The sequence below is a fragment of the Atractosteus spatula genome, chromosome 9 (genome assembly GCF_055471065.1).
Source record: "Atractosteus spatula isolate fAtrSpa1 chromosome 9, fAtrSpa1.hap1, whole genome shotgun sequence".
NCBI classification, from domain to species: domain Eukaryota; kingdom Metazoa; phylum Chordata; class Actinopteri; order Semionotiformes; family Lepisosteidae; genus Atractosteus; species Atractosteus spatula.
This window is the reverse complement of record NC_142714.1, coordinates 31754430-31778210: the sequence shown is the minus strand read 5'-3', so window position 1 is coordinate 31778210 and position 23781 is coordinate 31754430. Positions and strand designations below refer to the sequence as shown.

Genomic DNA, 23781 nt, shown 5'->3' with positions numbered 1-23781 from the left:
AATAAAAAAAACACATTGCCCGACGTTAGTTGCATTGCTTGAAAAATAATTTTATTTCGAGAGACTAGATAAGTAATTCAAGTGTTTTTTTAACTTCCTGAAAAACAAGTAATAATTTAACAATATGTGCAAAAGTTTTATGATATGTCGCTGTTGTGAATGTCTGTGGAGTGTATCTTATTTGCCTGTACTGGCTGGTGGAGCTCATCCAGCTGTGTCTGGATATCTCCGTCAAATATTTGGCTAGTGTGTATTGTCTGTTTAGGGTTCTGTAGCATTCCACACGGCTGGACAGCTTGTTCCCCCCTCCCGCCCCTCTCTGTGTACAGTAGAGCCTCCTGTACTGGAGGTACGATACATACTCTTAGAGTTTGATTAATAGGGAATATAATATAAAAATATAGTACTAAAAATAAGATACACTCTACAGACATTCACAACAGCTACTGCCAGAAGATAGGACACAGCGGCTCAGACACCCGCTGAATGGAAAGGGGCACTTTAATGTTCTGTACGACTAATGTTAAAGCCAATACTTTAATATTCTTTTCTGTATGTTTAACAATAGTGGGTACTGGCCTTATTCGGCCCAGCACACATTGTTAGGTGTTAATGTGTTGTTGTTAAGTTTGAATTTGTACCTGTTTCCCTGAGGTCTGGCTTTTTTTCTGGAAAACCATAACTCTGGTCTTGTCCAGATTGACTGTCAGCGCCCAGGTCTGACAGTGCTGCTCCAGCAGTGCCAGGTTCTGCCGCAGCCTCTGTTCTGTGAGCGACAGCAGGACCGGGTCGTCTGAATAGAGCAGGAACTTGATTTCTATAATTAATGCAGATCAGAAAATCAAGGAACAAAACAATTATTGTGCCCAGCTCCTCAATGGGCTTTGACGTGCTAATGTGTTGATTTAACAGTCCGGGTGTGTCAAGCCTCTAATGTCTCCTGACTTCGGCAAAAGGAACCTGCCTTTCATTGGAAGACAATGAACACATTCTAGCCGTACATGAGAATATGGCATAAATACACCAAGGGTTTGGATGAGTTCCCATCACAAAAAAAAACTGCGAACCTGCACTGCAGCGACCACAGTACAGCATGGAGACCAAGACCTTTTACGGGAAGAGACGAGGTGCTTCTTTCGCCCCAGCTTCCAAAGAGCGAAGGGTAAGGAAATACAGCAGGCTTCATCTGAAATACGCGATTATAGCACATATTACAAGGTATTATTGCGGTTTTGAATTACATTCAATTATAAATATTTCTTCGTAGCCTGTTCTTCAGGAAATCACTGCACGGGCGAAACAATCTTTGAAATCTACCACCAAGACAGTAAAAAAGAAAGCGGTAAGACGGATAAAAAGAAAAGTTTATTTTGACGTCTGTTCCGCAACTGATGAATACTACTGTGTGACTTTATTTCTTACATGAATTATGTTATTTTGCCACAGGCTGTGGGTCTCTGCTCTCGGCCACAGGCCAGGGTGCCAACCTGTAGAAGCTTTTTGGCAGCAGCAGGAGCAGTATGACGCATTACTGGGGAGGATTGGGAGGTTAGAGACACTCCTGAAGATGCAGAAGAAGGAGACAGTATGTTCCAGCAGTCAAACAGTTGAGCAGCTGTCTTCCAATAAGTGCCTCTCCCGGCCGCGCAGGTTGCAATGCCTGGCGGAAGCTCTGCCCCCCGGCCTCTCTGCTCACCAGCGCGCAGGAATTGGCTGATGCTGTCCCCGCCGTCTATCTCCTCTCAGGAAGCACCGTTTACAGAGCAGAATTCACAGACGCCAGTGGGACGAATAATTCTCCCAGATATCCAACTGTTACCCATCACTCAAGAGAAAGAGGGGGGTTGTACTTGCAGTGCATCGGTATAGATGGGAAAGCAAGAGCCCACCGCTACGCCGCCCTCGTGTTTCGAAATCTTGTGACTTTTGAAATTTACTAGGGGTGGACCACATCTGTAAATTTCGATGGGTCCAGAGGCAAAAGAGCCTTGCCTTGCAATCTCCAGGAAACCATTAGTAGCATGGTGAATCGAAGATTCTCAACACTTACTTCGTGCGACTGGAAAATAATTTGTGATCGGATCAACGAAATGCTTCGAAGAAGGAGGCACTCTTTTCCTCTAGTCTAACAGTCTGTCCACAAACAAAACATCCTTGTTAGACAAGAGGAATGTAAAAAAAAACAATTACTTTTTGTCAATGAAAACCGGTGTGTGTGTGTCTCTCTCTGCTGGATGTCTCTCTCTCTGCTGAATGAATAAAAGCATTTTATTAAAAACGCGTTTGCATTTGTCTGGGTATTTACTTTGTTATCTGTGGTCCTTTTAACTGTTTTTACATCTATTGTATTGCTTTGAGATGCCACTTTTAAAGGTGATATATAAAATAAAGTTTTTTATTATTGTTATAAAGAAACATGATCAGATTTTCCCTGGTTCACAAAAAAAGATCTAAAGTATACTAGTTTGTCACTCTTCTCATTCCCTCTTTGCTAAATGGCTTTTCCAACTAATATGATCAATCTAACTGCCTGTTTTCTGTGCTTTCTCTATCCTTTAAAATAAACTATTATTCCACAATGCAGGGTATTACATGGCCAGTATCACAGGCCAGTTCATAGGTTTGCATCCATAATTTAATTTTGAAAGCCACTGAGACATCAGGTACTACTGTTTTTATGAAAAAGAAACAAAACAAAAAACATACTAACAACTGTGCCATCCTACTCCTTAGTTAATACATTTGATTATTTATAAACAGTTAACATTGTTAGCAAAATATTTTGAATTATATTTTACCCTGTTTTTTCTTTGGTTTTGTATTTAACTTATTATATGATAGTCAGATTTAATGTATATTTGAACAATGAAAATATATTTTTACAAGATGCGGGGAAAGTGCAACAACTTATTCCAGTGCTAAATTCAATATTATTGATTACTAATAGTTTATGCTTACACCTAACTTTCTTAATTAGATGTATTTAAAACAGTGAACTACTGTAAGTGTAACATAACATTCAAAAATACAATCAAAAATAGTTTTGTGGTGTTTGTATAGATGAAACGTTTCTAAAATGTATAAAGTAACAAAATTAAAAACAATTAAAATCTGTAATCTTTCCACTTGTACGTCATCAGAAAATATAACAAGTTTCTGCTTTGTCTAAGGATGGTATTAAAACGTAATCTAAGTGGTGAGAAAGCTTAATGATAATTAAGGGACTTAAAAGTAAAAAGAGATGCTTCATATTGCTTGACTAATTTTAAAAACTAAGTTATCAATGCAGACGCTCTCTCGGTGCCGCGCCAGGTCTAAATATCTAAATATCTAAACATATTGCAGCGCATTTGCCCCCGGCAGAGGCCAAAGGGCACCCGGCTGGGGTGCGCGGGGAGGGGCAGGACAGGAGTGAAAGTGGTCAGGGCGGGGATTAGGAAGGCCGCTGACCAGTGCAGCTGTCCCACAGTGAAGCGGGAGTACAGTCTGCGGAGGTATCCGTTTTCCTTGTAAATAGTTCCCTGCTTCTGCACCCCAGGGTGTTACTCTCTCTCTCTTTTCTCTCTCTCTGGCGCGCAGGCGTTGTGTTGGCTCACGCTGTTGGCGTGCGGGTGCTGTCTGTCTCTGGTCGGGGGCGCGGGAGAGCCGGGCCGGCAGGTGGTGACGGAGAAGAAAAATAAAGGTTTTAACTTGCTTTAACTCCACAAGTCTGAGTTCTTGTGTCCGTCCTATCCGAACCCGAAAGTATTACAATATGTATCTATATAGCAGGTGGTGTACAGCTTTTTAGTATAGATTACACTTTTCTAAAATGTATTTAAAAAATAAAAACGATTACAATCTAATCTTTCCATGTTTGATCCCAAAATCTCAAGAAAAATAAATCTAAATGGGGAGAAAGCTATGCTGAAAGTTTATTAAGATACTTAGAAGACAAAGATATCAATTTATGTTGCATTTGTCTGATTATGATTAAAAAAACACATATAATTAAACACGCGTTTGCGATTTAAATCAAAACGCGATTTAAATCAATATAAATGTTTATATTGTAATGCATACTGTACAGCCTCCATTTCTCTATAAAAATTTAAAAGATCGTGTGCGCAGCCTAAGAGGGGGGGGTCTACTGTCAGTGACAGCTGACAATCCTCCATACACCCAAGTGAAAAATTAATAATGCCAATGTAAACGTCGTATTTACAATTTGTTGATAATAGAAATGTTAAGTTCTCTAAAGCTTTGTGATAGTATACCCAGGCAGCAAAAGATCAGCTACACTGGGAAGATGCGACACCGAAGATATGATTAATAACCTTTTAAATCTGAAGGGAGATCTAAAGGGATCCCCCCCCACACACACACACACAATAGAATCAGGAAGCAGAAGCAGGGACAGTTGTCAGAAGGGAAGAAGGTGACTATTCATTGTTATTAAAAATGACTTAAATTCGATCATGTTGTGATATTTAGAAATATAAAAGTCAATTAATTGTCCATAATATTGCTATTCTATTTTTTCAAAGAAATGTTTGTTAAAAGAAAAGTCACAGCGCTGGCTGGATTTTAACACACAACTTGTAGGTTGTCAGGCACGTAGACCAGTGGGCTACTGGGGAATTCACATGAAGAGACAGGTGAAACAGCCCTACACAGCCCTGTCGCAGTACACAACTATAATTATATCATTATTAATTTCTTTAGATACGCGATTCCATATTTATATTAGCAGAAAAGCTTAAAAATACCACTTTTTTACACACTATTTCACATGTTAGTTAAAGACTTCTATGCTTAAAATGTATAGGGAGAAATGGATCACTGGTGTGTATTATTTCTTTAAAGTACAGAGACCAGCCATATACTGTATGTTTATGTTCCAAAATTAATATCGTTTATGGCCTTCACACGCGTTACAGTATGCTCCTATTCTTTTTATGCTCAGCTACTAAGATTTCCCTTCAGTGGTAAAATTCCATATAAATATTCAATACTAAAATGGGCACAGTAAAGACATTTAAATCTTTCTACGACCGACCAACGAACCACGAGTGCCCCTGTCGGTCAACCAATCACGTACCGCAGTATTTTGCGTCATTGTGCGTCACGATGTGCGAGGCCGTAGCCAATTACGCATCTGAAGGTCATAAATGATATTAATTTAGGAACATAAACATTACTGAATGTAAACTGTACTGTGTATGGCTGATCTTGGTAGTTTAAAGAAAAAATACACACCAGTCTTCCATTTCTCCCTAAACATTTTAAGCATGAAAGTTTTATGAAACTGTACCCAAATATGTGATTGCTGAAAAGAATGAATTTTAATTAAAAAAAATTATTTAACACGAAAATTAAGCTGTTTACATCTTCCGCCTGAGAATATAGTCACCCGTTGCTACCCAACGCAGAAACACAGCCACTTACTAGCAAAGAGAGGACATTAGCTAGCCAATATGATAAAGAAATAAATGATTATTTTGTTTTTTTTCTTTTGCACATTTATTTGAACATTTCCATCGATTGTACAAGCACTTGGAAACTGTCCAATCCCTAGTTCATCAGGCATTTTCTTTTACGCTGCGGGCTGCGGGCATTCTCCCGGTCTGTGTCTTCTAGGATATAATGCCAGTGATTTTTTGTTAAATTTGGGTTTCCAATAACGCCGCAGCAAACTCTTGTTTTTATGTCCACTATAACAGACAATCTCCTTTGCTTTTAACCGAGCGTTTAATAATTTCTTAAAATGAAAATGATTTACTTTATTTCCCTCATGGGATCAATAAAAGTATCTATCATCTATCTAAACTATGGGACAGAATTCTGGGTTCTCCCTATACCAGAGATTATGGTAGGGCTTCAGAATGGTGATTGGCTGACACCATCTGACACCCCTCTGATTGGAGAAAAAAGACGTGTTGGTCTGCTATACATACTGTACCAGGAAGAGGATTTCTTTCTATTCGAAACGTGTATTTGAAAAGTTTAATTAAGAAGTAAAAACCTTACAGCATACACAGATTTCTAAACTGATCAGGAGGAAGAAAAATCACCCGTGTTTCGTGCATAAAAAGTGGTTATTAACTATCAAAACCTGTTTTATTTATTTTATTTTTATTTAGATTAAGAGTTCCCGTCACCCCCATTCCCATTTAAATCACAAACCCGTGTTTAATTAAATGTCTTTTAACGTAAATCGTTATCTTTGTCTTATGCATAATAATGCTCACCACTCTGTCCAGCAAATTAATAATAAACTTTATTTTATTTAGTGTTTTAAACGAATAAATAATTAGATTGCTCATAAACCTAATCACTTATTCTACATAAACACAGCGTAATTGCTCTCTGAAAATGCTTTTTCTTTTTATTTAGGCTCAGATTTCAACTATAGATCGTATTATTAATAACCATAATAACAACCAACCAACAAAAACAACCATATAAACATAATACCAACCAAAAACATAGATAACAACCACAATACAAAATCAAACATATCAAACCATTAAAGCAAAACCGTCCTCCAATTATCAACAAATCTCAATGTTTTGTACGAATTATTCGTAATACAAACCAAAAATAGCCCGCAAACTCTCTCAAATTACTAGCACTGTACTTACTGGGTTTTTGAGGGGGGGGGGTGTCTTTCGCTGTGAAACCAGTTCAGAAAAAAGACGATTAAATTTAATAAACGATTAAGGGCATTTACCTTGTAATCTGTGGTTTACATCTACTGTATTGTTTTGAGATGCCACTTTTAAAGGTGATATGTAAAATAAAGTTTTTTTATTATTGTTATAGAGAAACATGATCAGATTTTCCCTGGTTCAGAAAAAAGACGATTAAAATCTGTAATCTTTGCACTTGTACAGTATGTCATCGGAAAATACAATCAGTTTCTGCTTTGTGTAAGGATGGTTTCAAAAAGTAATCTAAGTGGTGAGAAAGCTGTGCTCCTCAAAGCGCTTTACATGAGAAAAACAATAACAACAATAGTGGCTGGGCAAACAATTTTTTTATAGAAATACAAAATGAGATACTGTATAATGATGTGCATGAACAAAGTTATACTGCTATTTTCCTTAGATACGCGATTACAAAAAATAAATTTTTTGAATCCCCAGCGGAACACATTCCATAAGAATCAGCGCTTTTATATATCGCCTTTAAACACATATATTTAAACACGCGTTTACGATTTAAATCAAAACGCGATTCAAAACAATATAAATGTTTAGTTTGTAACGAATAGGTGACTATTCATTGTTATTAAAAAGACTTAAATCCGATCATGTTGTGATATTTAGAAATATAAATTTGTTTGGTGCGAGTGAGGTTTTATTTAATCTCTGACCAAGGGAAACGTTTCATTTTTTCAAAGAAATGTTTGTTAAAAAATAAAGTCATAGTTCCATGGGATTCAATCACAGACCATGTGACATGGGAATCAGGAACCTAACCCACAGCGCCACCAGCGCAGTCACGTGCAGAGTGCTGAAAAAGCACTACAGAAACATTATCGACAGACAATGTACAGCGTGTACTATTCTTGTGTTGCGGTACATGAATATAATTATATCGTTATTAATTTCGTTAGATACGCGATTCCATATTATATTCCCTTTTAATCAAATTCTAAAAGTATGCTTGTTGACTCCGGTATCTCTTTAGTTAAAGACTTCGATGCTTAAAATGTTTAGGGAGAAATGGAATACTGGTGTGTATTTTTTCTTTAAAGTACCAAGACCAGCCATATACTGTATGTTTATGTTCCAAAATTAATATCGTTTATGGCCTTCACACGCGTTACAGTATGCTCCTATTCTTTTTATCCTCAGCTACTAAGATTTCCCTTCAATGGTAAAATTCAATATCTACAACGGGCACAGCAAAGACGTTTACTGTAAGTCTTTCTACGACAGACCAACGGACCACGAGTGCCCCTGTCGGTCAACCAATCACGTACCGCGGTACCGCGCGTCATCTTGCGTCACAATGCGCGACGCCACCTGCGGTACGTGTCTGTAACGCACACTTTGAATGGCTGCATCTGTATGTGTTATGGTTTAATTGGAGTATATTGTGAAGGATCTGTTGTATAGATTTTGTTGAGTTTGTTAAGAAAGTTTCTCCTCTATATTGAATTTGACTGTGATTTGTTACTTTCTTACCAGAACTTGTGACAGTGACAGTTTTTGAAGCAAGTGAAAAGCAACAGTAAAAAAAACACACTGTAGTGCACACTATAGAACATTTAGATAATTCTACTTTTATAGCACAGCCATAAGCATTTTAATAGAGGTTTGTGTGCTCTCACGAGGCACCAGTTCTGTAGGGGTTTGGGCATTTACTGGGACAATTATTAATTGTAGCAGTAAATCATGAAATTGATTCTATAATGGCCTTAGAATCCAACTATGCGATATAACTCAAACAACGCACACACACAGGTACTAATACACGAGGATACATTTATTAATACATAGAATGTGCATATAAACCTAACGGATCTTATCGTGAGGGTTATCAGAATACAAAAGGTATATATTCAGTCAGTTACGAAGAGTTACACTTATCAAGATGACATACGTTCGGTATATCATTCATTTAGACCGTTTCGTAAATGAACTTGGTTATAACTTCAACATTAGATACTCAAAACAAGTACATAACTCTTAGAAATTAAATTGATATCAACTGGTTGGGATAACAATTGAATTCTCGAGCTGTAATGCAGTGAAGTTGAATACTCTTCCAATCTCTGGGGATTCAGATCTCCTGCAGGCACAAAGAAGCAGTTGCAGGCTTGTTGCTGTCCATTCCGTGCTCTCTGGCTCGGTTCCAGGCTGTGCTGTGCGGCTTGCGACGGTGCGCTGCTGATGCTCTCTGAAGACTGGCTAGTTAGATTTGGCTGAAACTAGCAAGAGTTTGTGCACAGGAGAAAAGATGACTGTGGGTCCCAGCAGGTCATGAAGAGGACCGGTTCGTTCCCGATGAAGCGCTAGTTCTGAATACTGATTCAGCTGTCCACAGTTCCGCCCTGTTCACGAGGCTTGCTGCTGATGCTAACCTCAGGTGGATCCTCTGGTTACTCTCTGGCAACCTCCGCTCTAGACTCTTAGAACAGAGGAAAGTTCTGGCACTCGGACACACTGGCCATTCTGTGGTTGTCTGGGCTGAGTCTCAGGATGGTCAGGATGTGCGCTGTGAGAATGTCCTGCCCTTGGGAGCCTTTCTGCTCCTGGGCCGTCCTGCCCTGGAATTCTTCAGAATTCTCTTTAAAATAGTCTCAGAATAGTCTTGGAGCTCTGTGTTGCCTGTTTTTACCTGGAGGAACTTCAGCTCATTCATTGGCTGAAAGTTTCATGGCCATCAGAGACCCACGTGGGTTACTCAGCCCTACCAGTCCCTGATTGGTTGATCAAGGTGAGATATGAGTCACTTACTCCTGACACTTAGGAATGCAGTCCAGATGTCCATCTGGCACTCCCTAGACAGAAAGGCACCAATGGATGACCATTGATCATGATAGCCAGGCTTAGCTAAGTGCATCCCCATTTGGGAGCTGTCCCTTATCAAAAGAAAACATCTTTAAATCAGCCTGCATGAATAGCTTCTCTGTGGCTGCACCACAGAGATGAAGAAAGAGATGGGGCCTCATTTAGGAAAGCACAGCAACACTTAATTCTGTCTTATTAACAAGCATTGCCACTACAACACCAAAAGTTCATGGTTTGTGTAACTGCAACAAAATAAGTCCTCTTATAATAGTGTCCATCAAAAAGAGAAAACATCAACTTTATTTAAACTCTAACAAAAGTATTCATGGTTTTTAATTACCGTACTCTTATGGAACATGCCACCAGCCACCTGCATAGAACGATTAAAAATAAAAACGATTACGATTGGCACACCTGTAGCTTTTTCACAAAACCTCCTAGAGAGAAACCTCCTTTTTCACGAAACCTCCAACAGAGCTGTTCAACTGGTTTTTATCGGGCACCTCTTATGTCAGGCGTAACTGATAAATATACAGTATTTAGCTGAAAAGCTGTACAACGCAAGACATTTCGTTACTCTAGGAGGTTTCATGAAAAAGCACATTGTGCTGCTGTAATAATTTAAAATAGTTAAAAGTCTAAACAGTATCATCTTATTTATGGGTTGTAATTTTAAAAAAAGTCCAAAACCGCACTCAAAATGCAATTTAGTGCTTTCTGGCAGGAGGAGACACCCAAATTAATAATGTAACATGCTACTGTTTGTGCATGAACATAGTTACTGTATACTGTTATTTCTTTAGATACGCGATTCCATGTTTTTTTTAATCCCTGGCGGGACCGGGCGTCCATACGAGTAATAGGTTTCATTGCGCTTTGACAGATCGTCTTTAAATCAATTGTTGATTTAAAGTTTGACAGTAAATGTTCATATTGTAACACATACTGTACAGCCTCCATTTCTCTATAAAAATCATTTATAGAGTATTACAGCATGTTAATCTCTATAAAGATCGTTTGCGCAGCCTAAGAGGGGGGCGAAAGCACTACAATAGATTAGCATACTGTAGAGGAAAACAGTATATGCATCATTGATATGAGGACTTTTGAAACCAAATTTCCCAATTTTAATATGTGCTTTTCTATATCTATTGTCAATAAATTGTCCATAATATTACTATTCTATTTTTTCAAAGAAATGTTTGTTAAAAGAAAAGTCATGGCACTGGCTGGATTTGAACAGCCAATCAGTGGGTTATTAACCCAGCACCTAGACCACCAGGCTAACAGCACAGTCACATGATGAGTGGTGAAACAGCATATACTATTCTTGTGTTGTAGTACATGCATATAATTATATCGTTATTAATTTCTTTAGATACGCGATTCCACATTATATTCCCTATTAATCAAATTCTAAAAGTATGCTGTTTGACTCCGGTATCGAGCGTATTCACAGAAAAGCTTAAAACTACCACTTTTTATACACACATTATTTCACGTTAGTTACTGTAATACTGTATGTTTATGTAACAAAATCAATATCGTTTATGGCCTTCACACGCATTATGCTCCTATTCTTTTTATGCTCAGCTACTAAGATTTCCCTTCAGTGGTAAAATTCCATATAAATATTCAATACTTAAACGGGCACAGTAAAGACATTAAATATACATATACATACTGTATACAGTACACTTTACATACAGTAATATGTTTATGTTCCTAAATCAATATCTTTTATGAGCATGTGAAAGGTATGGTGAATCGGAGATTCTCAAAAATTACTGTATTTTGCGTGATTGGTAAAAAATGCGTGATTGGATCAACTAAATGCTGTGGTGTTAATTTTACAAAGACGGTCAATGAAAAAAAGAATGTGGACCAGGGCAATACTTTGAGTTTACAGCTTGTCCAAGGTCATTAATTATAAATACCATTAGTAATATCTTCGGTAAAGACTTTGATGGCGACAGCTCAAACATGAGAGGTTGAGCTTTATTAGCTCCACCTCGCGGAAATTCCGGATACTATTATTTTACTTGCGGTACCACGTGGTATTATGCAGAACTATGCGAGAATTTACGGTTTTAATACCGTAACTTGCGGTAAAATAATGCGGTATCGCCCGCTTGTTTTGAATGGCTGCATCTGTATATACATCTTGTATTCTGTTAACCTTCATGATAAGATCTGTTATGTTTATATGCACATTTTATTTATTAATAAATGTATTCTCGTGTATTAGTACCTGTGTGTGTGCGTTGTTTGAGTTATATCGCATGGATGGATTCTAATGCCATTAAAAGAATTAATAATTGTCCCAGTAAATGCCCAAACCCTTACATTACTGGTGCCTCGTGAGAGCACACTACAGTGTTATTGGAGGAATCACACAATATAAAACTGAGTCTTCAGACCTTGGAAAGAATGCTGTGTAAGAATCAGCTCTGGTGAAAGTGAAACAAGACAGATGAAGCAGAGATTGCCTCATTCATACACCAACAGCGACAGACATCTGGCTATAGTTGGATGCAACAGAAATGCTGCATGGCTGGGATAATAACGGATAGAGAAACTGTCCATCAGTTACTGCGCCTTATGGACTGGCGAGGAGTAGATCTGTGTGTGAGATGCCATTTTTCTTCTCGAGAAAAATGATCTGGTTAGAAGCATACAAAACCAATAATGACCCACAAATTATTGCAGGTTATTTTAACAACAGTCTTCCACAAAGAGTACGACTTGATCATGGAACCGAAAACACCCACTTTCCTGTAAAGCACAAGTTTCTGCGTGTTGCTTTGAATAAGGATGGCACAGAATGTGTCACTCTTGGCCCAAGCACTGGGAATCAGAGAATTGAATGCTGGTGGGCTACACTAAGAGCGCAATGCATTCAGTTTTTGATGGACTATGTTTTATGCTATTATACTTACTAAAGATCTCTTCTTTGAGTTCCATAAAGTGAATTTGCAAACCTTATTTTAAAACAATTGATTTCTATTGTGTAGGAGGAGCTCAATGAAGTGCTGACTGCCTGGAATAATCACAGGATTAGGCCAACCCAAATTACCTCACCTCTCTCATTTCCTTTCACCAAATGCAATGAAAATAGAGTACAAATAATATTCAGTAAATGCAAGGCATTTGAACTCATTCAATGGGAACTCATCTGCAATCTTGACATTTCATAAAAAAAGAATCTCACAAAATCCACAAGTAGCCAAACTAGTCAAACACAAATAAAAGAAACATCAGTAAAATTCAGGTTCTGCAAAGTTCAAAACTGCTACCACAAGAAACCTCTAACTAAAGAGTTCATGACAAAGATTAATTCTAAATCAAGTGCCAACCAAAGTGAGCACTTATAATTCATATTTATCATGAATTGTCCAGTTATTGTGCAAATAAACTCTGCTGCCATATTGTGACTAAATAAAACACAACATTGTAACATTATTAGACACTAGATGACAGCAGAATTCATTTGCACAAAAGTGCTTGGTAGGTTAGAGAACGCACATGGTTCAAAAAAGAATGTGTTTATTAAACTGCATCACCATAGTTTTTTGAAGGTGAAAAAAAAAATCAATCAGTTTCTCACTCAATACTGTATATGAACAATCAGTCTAAAAGAAATTCTTGTACCAAAATGACAAAAACAAAAGTGCAATTTAACCTGAGACTTTGTAATTTCTTAAGTGAAATTATGAACATTCTACCATAAGTACACTCAAAACTCAGTATATCTTATATGCTTACAAAGTGTAAAGGTACAGACTTGGTCAGATGGATGCATACTGTGAATAAGTATACCTTGCCACAATTTGTTAATGGTGAAAGATGAACACATTGCTTATCTGGGTAGTCTGTACGTCAACAGACTAAAATACTCAAGTATGTCCATTACTCATATATTACTTTACAAAATTTTGTTCATTTCACACCTGAAGTCAGGATAGCTATCATAATGAATAGACACTCTCAAATAACAGCCATGTTATTTGTATGTGCCATAGGTCTTCTCTCAAATCCTTGCATATCCGTGAAGTCAACTGTTACAGTCTTGCCAAGAAAGAGATCTGAGCCTGTGCAAGGCCTCAGGAACAAAGACTGTTTCCTTCAATCACACTTTCGCAGGTATGTTGTAATATGCTTTTATATTTCCTTTTGCTGTGTATTCATTGGGAAACTTCAGTGACAGTATGATTTTCTTTGCTGTCAGCTGCAAGTTTTCATACACAGTTTCAATTTCCTCAAGGGCTTTGCTGAGGGGAGAGAGTACACTTTCCCAATGTTCAATAACATAAGCAGGCTCTTGGATAAGGGTTTTGTGAGCCAGTTCTTGCAGAATTTGTTCAAAGTTGTGTGCATTTGGCACTCTTCGGCAGCTGTAGTTGTCCAAGATTTCCAGTAATTCATCTTGGTCAGAACTGTTGAAGTCTCTGCTAAAAGATTCCAAGGTATAATGGTCAGATTCTGAGACATACTTTAGAAAATTGTCAACAAGATCACTCTTCACATATCCAAGAGCTGACTGTTCCAAGATTACGGTATCTGGTAATGGTATCTTGAAAGTGTTGCCTGTTGTACATTGTTCATAGAATTCATGACAGAATTCAGAGAGAACACCTCCCTCATAATGTCCATTCTCATATTGTCCATTTGGTAGTAGAAGCTTTATGTGAATTTCAGCTTGAGTATATGAAAGGCATTCATCAGTGAAATGTTCAATAAGTTCACATAGTATCTGGCTGCGATGGACAACAAGGATTTCTTTTATCAGGCTCCCTGAGTTCTTCTGCCAGAGGAAAAGTGTCTTCTAGACTTTGTTCTTGCATTCCAGAGAGTTCTGCATTGAATATTGTAATGATATTGCTATCCTCCAAATGTTCCCCAGTAAACATGGTAGAACTTTGCTGAGCTAAACTGCAATGATCTGTGACAAAAATGTGCTGCGTCATCACTGCCTGTTCAAATCATTTTAAGCATTTCTAACATAAATGATGTCCAATGTATCTAATTCCAATGGTGAATCAATTTGTGAGTCTATAGAGGGAAATTCCTGTGTGTTGTCCTGTGAGCTGCACTGTTTGATTCTTGCTGTGTCTCCACATCACCACTGTCATGTTTCTTTTTGGTTGACAGATAGAACCTAATGACAGTTAACTTCGAGGCTTCATATAGAGCTCCCACTGTACTGTCTTCATCTAAGGAAACTTCTTGGTAATTTGTCAGATCCACCTCAAACTCAGAAATGTTTCCATGTGCATTCTTTCAATCTGGGAAAAACAAACGTATTGCCTCCACTATGAGGTCTTTTTTTTCCAGTCCTTTGAAACACTTAACTTTCACGTTCCACCACCCTTTTTGGTTGTCAACTGGATAAAGCCTCCTTTTTCTTCATCATACACCATCCAACCCAACTCCACTATCCTTACTTTCCTCTGTGTGTTCACTTCTTGATGATGAGTGGTGTTTTCTGGATACTTATACTTTTGTCTTTTATTCAGTTTCAAATCAAAAAGCTTTGCTTTCCTACAGTTGGGCTCTTTTTCCTGTCTCCTTTAATATCCCATCACTGCCAATCTGTCTCCATAAAATGGCAAATAATTCCTCATCTGTTCATCTGCCATTAACATCAGGAAACTGGCATCAATCTAAAAATGAATAGTGTATTATCAATTTTTTTTTAGTTTGAAAATACCATACTTAAAGCATTGTTTTATGTGGATCAATATGCTGATATTGGTTTAAAAAAAAAGTCCATTCAGGATTGTTGAGGTATGAAATGAAAATATCTACTATACAAGAAAATATCAATATACTGTACAGTACTGTGCAGACGTCAGAGACCACTCTTGCGTTTATTTAATTTCCAGTTAAAATGGTCATTCAGTGCAAATTATTTATTTTTTGGTGTCAGAAAATAATGCAAGAAACATATATTTGACAGAAAAGTACACTAAATATAATATCAAATCTATCAGTATTTAATTTGTCCACTCTTTACTTTTGTGCACCCTTCTGCCACTTTAAGATTTCCATCCTCCCAATCAAACAAATAAGTTACAGCTGTGTCCTCCAAGCAAATGTTGATCAAAAAGTATCACTGACATTATATTAGAACACTTTCCATTAAAAGTGACACTAACATTCATACAACTACCCAAACACACCTTAACTGCTTTGCACATGTCTTTATCATGTGTACCTAAAATGGCTAAAGGTGATATTTCTGATAAGATTAGATATAAAGATAACTCTTTTGCATTAGGAAAATGAAAGACAAAGAAAAATAAGTGAAAAACAAGAGTGTCCAAAACTGGAGTTAAAAAAATTACTACAATCTATAGAGAAAATGGGACTCCTAATGACCGCCCATGACCTGGTAGACCACTGAGAACATCGCCATCACATAGTACTTTAAGTTTATATCACTCTTGCTTCAGATCTGAAAAAAAATCCACAGGTGTTTCTGTCAATACTTCCACTGTAAGAAGACAACACAATGCTATGGGTCTGAAGGGATGTGTAGCTGTCAAAAAGTCACTATTGAGAAAAGGAAATAGACAAAAGAGAAGAAAATTTGCACTAGAACACCAAAACTGGACACTTGAGATAAGTAAGGTTTTATGGACAATGAGTTGTTGCGTGGATTTGGATTTGGATCGTCAGAAGCAGAAAATATAACCAACTTCTAAGACTGAACTTTGGAGGTGTTTACAAGAAGCATGAAAAAATATCCCTGTGGATTTCTTTGAAAAACTCAAAGAAAGTCTCCTGTAAAGAATGGAAGCTGTAATAAAGACAATGGGTAGACACACTAAACACTGAAAGATTTGACATTATATTTAGTTGTGGAGGCTTTTGTGTAATTTTGTGTTAAATATGTTTCCTGCAATAATTTCTAACATTGAAAAATAAATCAATTGCACTCAATGGGCATTTTAACTGGAAATTAAATTAATGTAATTAATTTTGTAATTAATGTAATTAATTCACAGTACTGAAAGTGCTGTTAATATCTACAGTAGGTCTACTGTACTACAAACAGAAGCTGAAGACCTCCCCCATTGCGGGTCAGTGCGTTGTTGGTTTGAGGAGGCAGAAAGCAGGTTAATAGACTGCTTTGATTGTACAGACTGGGATGCATTCAGAGCTCCCAACATAAATTTAAATGAGTATACGGACGCGGTCATCAACTATATTAAATATTGCACCAACATCTGTGTACCAGAAAAGAAAATGAGGACATTTCCCAATCAGAAACTGTGGTTAAACAACTACATTCACAATAAAATAAAAGATAGATCCACCGTGTTTAAATCAGAGGACAAAGAGCTGTACAGGGAATCATTGCATATGCATTAGAGAAAGCCATAAAATGCGCTAAACGGAGTTACAGAGTGCAGCTAGAAACACAGTGCGCTGACACCCGGAGGCTGTTGCAGGGATTACAGTCAATCACAGGCTAGAAGGACTGCAGCAAGGAGATCGACACGAACAACACATCCCTGCCTGACAAGCTGAACCATTTCTATGCCCGCTTTGATGCTCTGAACACGGGCACTGCTGAGAAGATCCCAAGTGTACTGGACGTGTTTGTTCTGAAACTCTCAGAGCAGGTCGTGCAGAAGACTCTGAGTAGGGTGAAAATCCGTAAGGCTGCAGGGCCTGATGGGATACCACCCCGCATTGTTAGGACATGTGCAACCCAGTTAACCACAGTGTTTATGGACATCTTTAGCTCCTCCGTGTCACAGTCCATTGTCCCCACCTGTTTAAAAAAAAACATTATTGTTCCACTCCCCAAAAAGGCAAAAGTGACATGCCTGAACGATTACCGCCCAGTTGCATTAACATCTGTGGTGATGAAATGCCTGGAGAAGCTGGTGTTGTCACACATCAACTCTATCACAGAGTCCCTGGACCCCTTGCAGTTTGCCTACCAGAACAACAGATCAGTGGATGATGTTGTCTCCCTGGCTCTACATACAGCCTTGGAACACCTGGAAACTTTGAACTCATGTGAGAATGCTGTTTGTGGACTACAGTTCAGCATTCAATTCCATCATACCCAGCCAACTGGTGACAAAGCTCAGGGGATTAGGTCTCTTCAACTCTGTCTGCAACTGGTTGCTGGACGTCTTAATCGAGAGACCACTGGTGGTGCAGATAGGTAATAAAACATCAACACCACTCACCCTGAGCACTGACACCCCAAAAGGCTGCTGTCTGAGTCCAAGGTTGTACTCCCTGTTCACTCACGACTGCACAGCAAGACACAGCAACAACCGCATCATTAAATTTGTGGATGTCACCACTATAATAGGCCTGATTAGTGATGATGACGAGTCCACTTCCAGGGATGAAGACATACAGCTGCTTAGGTGATGTCATAGCAATAACCTGGACTTGAACGTAAATAAAACAAAAGAGCTAATAGTGGACTTTTGGAGACACAGGCCATACACTCATAGCCCACTCAGTATTGATGGAACAGAAGTGGAAACATTCACCAGCTTTAGGTTTTTGGGAATTCACATTTCTAATGATCTAACCTGGACTGTGCTCACAGACTCTATCTTGAAGAAGGCTCAGCAATGCCTCTATTTCCTGAGGTGCTTCTAATGATGGGGGATGCCAGTACCTGTGCTAGTGAACTTCTACACCATCGAGAGCATCCTCACCAACGGGATCACCATGGGGTACGGCAACACCTCTTCTCAAGAAAGAAAGGCACTGCAGAGAATGGTGAATGTGGCCCAGAAGATCATCGGCTGTGGTCTCACTGAGATTAAACAGCTCTATGAGGACTGCTGCCATGGTAGAATTCTGGCTATCACAGAGGACAGTCACCACCCCGGGCATGAGCTTTTCACCCCACTGTCCTCAGGCAAGAGATACAAAAGCATACGGACACTTACCACTAGATTCTTCAATAGCTTCTATCCACAAGCAGTGCGATTGGCAAACACATTTACCCATGCCCCTCGGAACACACCTACACCATCTACCTCATTATGATTTCTTATTTATTGCACATCTCCAGTAATTGTTTACGTCTGCATTGTTTACATTCAAACTGTTTACTTGTTTACTTGTACATTGTCTACTGTTTGTTTGTATATTGTCTTGATGCACTGTCTGCACTTTGTGTTTTTACACTTGTTTTAACAATCGAGAGACTTTCTGTAAGTAAGAATTCCATTGTAACAGTACATGTACCAGTTACATATGGCAATAAAGTTCAAATTCAAGTTCAGGGTCAGTGGAAGTTAGTTATAATAAATCTTTTTCTAATCAGTTTTGGGAGGATACTGACCGTGCAGCCAATTTTTCAGATATTCCCAATCTCTACCTCCTCTGTTTTCGATTAAATCACTAATAGTTCCAGCTTTCTTTTCCCCTGCTCTCCTTAAAATCATCATCGCGGTAAGAGGGGTAATACCATAAGTATCTTTGAGCTCCATCAGAGCTCTCCAAGTTTGTTGCATACCGTTTTTAGGGTGTGGGACTTCTTTCTCCCACCTCTCTATATCTTCGGGTTTCAGGGAAGTAGTCTGATGTCTGTTCCCACCACATACCCGGAGTCGCCACATTCTAATAGTGGAGGTCAGAGGATCATCTTCGTCAGAACCGTGGTCCCCACTCAGTGTTACAGTTATACCAGACCACTCTCCACGGGGTCTCGAGGGTCGGGGCTATCATCAGTCCAGTGAGAAAACTGATCCCACCAGTCTTGGTAGAGGTCTCCACTATTGTCTTGCAGTATGGTAGGATATACTGTAACTTAATGATAGCTGGAGTCGAGGGTGTGGCCAGCCCCGCTCTCTCCGTCCATGCATGAACCTTAAACTTCTCAACTTCTTCAGCTAGTTTCTTTACTTTTTCTTCTAACTGATCTCTTTGTCCTAACAACACATCTTTCCTTGTGTTTAGTGCTGCTAATTTTTTTTGCAACTCTCATTTTCCAATTTAAGTGTTGGCTGAGTTATTGCACGATGTAAGACTAGAGATGTAGGTAGGAAAAAGATAATTTTGGGGAAGTTGAGGAATACACTGATAACAAGAACACTTCCTAATAGGGTTAGGCATACTTTTGACAAAATGACAGGAGATATTATAGCTTGCAGAGGAAGATGATGAAATTAACAGACTGTATGTTTACATAAATACTGAAATGAGGAATGTATTTTAGATATTTGTAGTTGCTAGCATTGAACTGTGTGTTGGATGCACATGAATTGAAGGATTGGGCAAACAAAGCTGATGCTGATCCACAGAGCCAACATCTTAAGATGTTTATATTTAGAGGCAATTTGTTTAAATAACTAACTAGGTACGGATACTGATGTGCAAGAGAGGTGGAAAGGCTGTTTCCTTAAACCAGCACTATAAAATAATTTATCCTTAGTGAGATGCTGCCATCTCATAGTGGGTTTCTTACACTGTTTATAGTTCCATCCAATTCAGTCTTTAGGAACTCACCCTTGGGCTTCAATCAATTAGGGTTATTAATTATTAGAGTTCAAAAAGCCTTAAATATGTACTATGCCTAAGTCTGCGAAACACCTTTGCTAGTTAATGCTACTTCACTTTCTCGGGCGTGATTTTTTAGGCAAAAAACAGGGTAACAGGCGTGTTCTTCCTTAGATTGTTGAAAGGATTCATATGAAAAGCAGTGACGTCACCATCCTGAGGCGTGTATGTGTTGGAGGCAAAGTAATTTTTTCTGAGGTAGGTTTTAGGGAACTTTTATTTTGAAATAAAAAACTCCAAGCTACATTACAAACTCCAAGCATTTCATTTTGTCTATTGCTACAATATCGACAGCAGTGTAGTTACAAGGAACATGTCAAAATGTTTCCAAAAGAACCACAATTGACCAAGTTTTGATAATAATAGAGAAATAAGAGAGTCCCCATTATCCCCATTTTAAATTAAATCGCAAATGCATGTTTAATTAAATGCCTTTATTGATTCACAATCTGACAATGCAATATAAATCGTTATCTTTGTCTTCTAAATATCTTAATTAACTTTAAGCATAGCTTTCTCACCATTTAGATTTATTTTTCATACCATTGTTAAACAAAACAGGAGCGTATTGTACTTCCTCTTGGGATCAAACGTGGAAAGATTAGATTGTAATCGTTTTTATTTTTTAAATACATTTTAGAAAAGTGTAATCTATACTAAAAAGCTGTATTTATTTAATACCACCTGATAGTTATATTAATAGAGATAAGAATTCAAGTTGATACTGTTTAGGCTTTTAATCATTTTAAACTGTTTTTCAGCATCTTACACATTAAACATGAAAAAGTCTATATTTTATAAAAGCAAGATTGCTCAGTTGGACAGTATAAAGCAAGTATGTTTTTTAATGTTTGCAATCGCTATTATTGCAAGTACAAACACAACATAAACTGGAATGCTACAGAACCCTAAACAGACAATACACATTAGCCAAATATACAGTAGCTGTGTCAGTCTTCTGTGCAAAAAAATCATGGAATCCATGATTTCAACATCATTGGGTGCTGTTTTTAAAAAGCTGTTGAGTAAAGAATATGAATTTTCATATGTGAACGCTCTAAGTTTCGGGCATAGAAGGGTTAAAAAAGTCAGACAGGCATAGGGAAGGGTAAGGAGTGAAACTTTTACCTGTCGTAGATAAAACGGTTAGAAAATAGGTGGATTTACACCTGTGAAAAGCGTTCCAACTTTAATGCGATACGGAAGACATTATTCATAATAAAAGATCTTGTACGGTCTGTAAACTGAAAATTTATAGAGGAGATACATTGAGTATTGGCTCTTTTTAAACTTGGAAGAACATTCCAATGTTAATGCGACACTAAAGATATTATTAATAACCTTTTAAATCTGAAGGGAGATCTAAAGGGAGATCTCTCCTCTGCCCGATGCCTGATGTCCCTGCTAGCTATTCAGAGGGAAAGGTGGTGACGTCACTGCGCAGGCGAGCAGGCACAGCCTGTAATGTCGGGCGTATGCGTTAAATATATTTAGATCTTTGAATTAATATCATTATTGATTTCTTTAGCCTCACAACATTGTCCTATAATACTCTTCTTGTGTTTAATTTTTAGTTAAGCAGGATTTGAGCTACAGACCAAAAAAAACAACAGGATTCACTTTTTTCACATATTACGTCACATCGAAAGCAGTGAAACAGCCGTACACATATCAATATAAAGTCTTATACCACTGTTTGTGCTATCATATATGAATATAATTATATCGTTATTAATTTCGTTAGATAGGCGATTTCATATTATATTCCCTATTAATCAAATTCTAAAAGTATGCTTTTGTTTACTGCGAAAACGAGTGTATTCGCAGAAAAGGTTAAAACATTATAATTTTTAACAAAGTATATAAACTTAATATGGTCAGAAGGAGCACGTAAAAACGTTTCCTAAATAACCACATGTAAGACTTTGATGCTTAAAATGTTTAGGGAGAAAGTGGAATACTGGTGTGTATGAATACTGGTACCAGCCATATGCAGTTTACATAATATGTTTATGTTCCTAAATTAATATTGTTTATGAGCATATGAAAGACATGGTGAATTGGAGATTCTCAAAACTTACTTTGTATGATTGGAAACGAATACGTGATCGGATCACCGAAATTCTGTGGTGTTACTTTTTGTCAATGAAAAAATAAAGTCTTTTCGTTTACAAAGACGGTTACAAAAAATGTGGACCAGGGTAATACGTTGAGTTTACAGCTTGTCCAGGGTAATTCATTATTAATACTATTAGTAATATCTTCGGTAAAGACTTTGATGCATAAAATATTTCTGCATTATTATAATATTTATGATAAAGATGGTAGGTTATGTACTTTTGTCCAACTGAGCAATCTTGCTTTTATGAAATATACCAACTTTTTAATGTTTAATGATTAACATGCTGTAATACACAGTTTAAAGTTAAAAGTCTAAAGTGTATACAACTTAAATTCTTAATTAAATAAAAATTGTCCCTCAGCAGTGATCGGGATTCGAAATCGGGTGTTTTCTGGTGACAGTTCAAATGCTGTACAGGAGAGATTAAGCTTTATTAGCTCCACCTGGCGGTTTTACAAGGTGATTCTGGATACTATTAACATAATCTAATTTGCATGCGGTAGGACGCGTTAAGACGCATATTGATGGGACACACCCACCGCGTTGTACCATAGTGTACCCTGCTCCTTCTGAATGGCTGCATCTATATCACATATATGGAGAAAACCCACGAAACCCAGAGAGAATATGCAAACTCCACACACACAGGACAGGAGGAATTGAACCTAGAGACCCAGTGCTGCAAGACAGCAACACTAACCACTTCACCACCATTAGAAAGGGATGGATAGCTTAGTTATCTTTCTAGTTTACAGGTTTGCATGCATAATTAAATTTTGGAAGCCACTGAGACATCTGGTACAATTGTTGTATTTATGGAAAAAAAACATAAAAATTCATGCTAACAACTGTACCATCCTATTACTTAGTTAATACATGCTTATTCTTATAAACAGTTAACATTGTTAGCAAAATATTTTGAATTGTATTTTTTTAATACTATTTTTTTTTCAGATTTAATGTATATTTGAACAATGAAAATATATTTTTACAAGATTCGAGGAAAAGTGCAACAATTTATTACAGTGCTAAATTTAATATTATTGATTACTAATAGTAAAAAACTTATACTTATTATATACCATACACAAAGATTCTAAGTTGATCACCCATTTTTTGCACATAAAAAGTGGTTATTAACTATTTAAACCTGTTTTTTATAACTTTTAAAGTCATGCAATGTCTTAGTTTAGCAGGAACACATCATTGTACCTTATTTTTTTTTTCTTTTTAAACAATTTTTAAAAATCATTTGCCCAGCCTACGAGCTCTCATTGACAGTTGACACCGCTCCACACACCTAAGTTACAAATTAATAAAAACGCCAATGTAAACATCATATTTACAATTTGTTGAAAATAAAAATGTAAAGTTCTCTAAAGCTTTCTCAGTCAAGTAAGAGAATTCACCTAGGGAGCTGTGTAAGCATGCGTAGGCAGCAAGAGATCAGCTAAACAGGGAAGAAAACGCTTTCAGAGAAAGCAATGTTTAAAGTTGTGAAGAATACAGACCTAAACCTGCCCCCACTGGTTTAGAATATACACAAACAAAGCACTGAAAGCTTTACAGTAGATGATCAGGTGTTTCGCAGATGTAGGGATAGTACGT

At 37.5% G+C, this 23781-nt stretch overlaps 2 pseudogenes; both read right to left on the bottom strand.

Moving 5' to 3' along the window:
- Nucleotides 1-13362: 13362 nt before the first annotated feature.
- LOC148828498 (uncharacterized) lies at nt 13363-14470 on the bottom strand (annotated as a pseudogene).
- Nucleotides 14471-14555: 85 nt separating this feature from the next.
- Nucleotides 14556-15921, bottom strand: LOC148828497 (uncharacterized; annotated as a pseudogene).
- Nucleotides 15922-23781: the final 7860 nt, after the last annotated feature.